This window comes from Olea europaea, unplaced genomic scaffold (assembly GCF_002742605.1).
Source record: "Olea europaea var. sylvestris unplaced genomic scaffold, O_europaea_v1 scaffold629, whole genome shotgun sequence".
Classification (NCBI taxonomy): domain Eukaryota; kingdom Viridiplantae; phylum Streptophyta; class Magnoliopsida; order Lamiales; family Oleaceae; genus Olea; species Olea europaea.
The window spans coordinates 231,354-232,721 of record NW_019264649.1 but is presented as its reverse complement, the minus strand read 5'-3'; the positions used below and the strand labels follow the sequence as shown (position 1 = coordinate 232,721).

At 32.2% G+C, this 1,368-nt stretch overlaps 1 non-coding gene across 1 annotated transcript; it reads right to left on the bottom strand.

Moving 5' to 3' along the window:
- Nucleotides 1-341: 341 nt before the first annotated feature.
- On the bottom strand, nucleotides 342-413 carry TRNAD-GUC. The gene has a single exon. It is a non-coding gene; the product is annotated as a tRNA-Asp (tRNA).
- Between the last annotated feature and the right edge of the window lie 955 nt (nucleotides 414-1,368).

Sequence of the window (1,368 nt, the reverse complement as noted above, 5' to 3'; positions counted from 1 at the left end):
GGGGGGGGGGGGCGGGGCCCTCAATTTTTTTAGAATGATATCAAATTTTAATGTAAAATTAAAAATATATATATATTAAATACTAATCATGATTTAAAATGTTAAAATTATTCTAATCATTAGACAGTTTTCTCCATATGTCAAAATCCTGCAAACAGTATAACCATAACATTAATGCACAATTCCCAATTTTCCCTATTTTTCCTTTCCCCTACTTTGACCAACGTATCACATTTGTTGTTGTTGGTTTAATTAGAAGATTAGTTTTAATGGGCCTAAAAACCGGCGGGCCAAGTACAGGTAGCATATCCGGGTAAATTTTATTTTGCGAAAAGGAAATTCGCCGTTGCCGAGGATCGAACCCGGGTCACCCGCGTGACAGGCGGGTATACTCACCACTATACTACAACGACCGTTTGTCTTTTAGCATCGCTGCTTATTTATATGATGATAATTTCATATTATTTACAAAATAGTAATTTTTTTTCTTTTTTTAAATTTCAAGTGGCTCAAAAAGTACCATAATAAATAGAATTCCATTTTTTTCACACAAAATTGTAGTCTAGATGCACTTTTGGGATAATGAACTTGAAATCGAAAAACAGTCAACTATCAATTTCATCTTCGAATTTTCAACCCTTGTGACCAGCAACTGACACTATAACATGACGTGAGGAATACGTAAATACGAATAGAGTTGATGTAAAACACTTCATTTCAAGCTCTTTTAGGCTAAGGAATATCAACTTTCAAGTGGTTAAACTTGTTCGTCATTAGTAACACCAATTGTTCCAATAATTCATAGCTTGATATCAACCTCCTCATTGCTCCGACATCAATTATGAATTCAGCCTATAGGGGCAGAACTAGGAGTTAAAAATAAAAAATAAAAAAATACGAAATTTACTAGGCTGATTCAGCCCCCTCGACCCCCTTGTATAACGGGAAAAACTCAAAATCATTTCAATCGTGAACACTCAAATACCCAAGAGGACACAATGAATCCCTTCTTGATTTTAAATATATATATTTTAGCACCATTAGTTGATAAGAAATAGATCAAGTGGTCAATTATCGAACAAATGCTAAGTTTTGGAACACTTAGGACGAATTTCGTTACGGTTCCTTGGTGACATAAAACAACCCAATTTCTTTGTTACCAATATTGGTTTTCTCTAATATTTGTCGCAGTTTATCATCGGACATGTATGTCCATTTATGGCTCCATTATTTTGATATAATTTTCTGTAGTACTGTAAACCTGAAACTGTAGTAAAAAAATAAAATAAAATAAAAATTAGTCAATTATTATTTTAATAAAAAAATCTTAATAAATTCGCATCATTAAATAAAATAATTACATAGAAA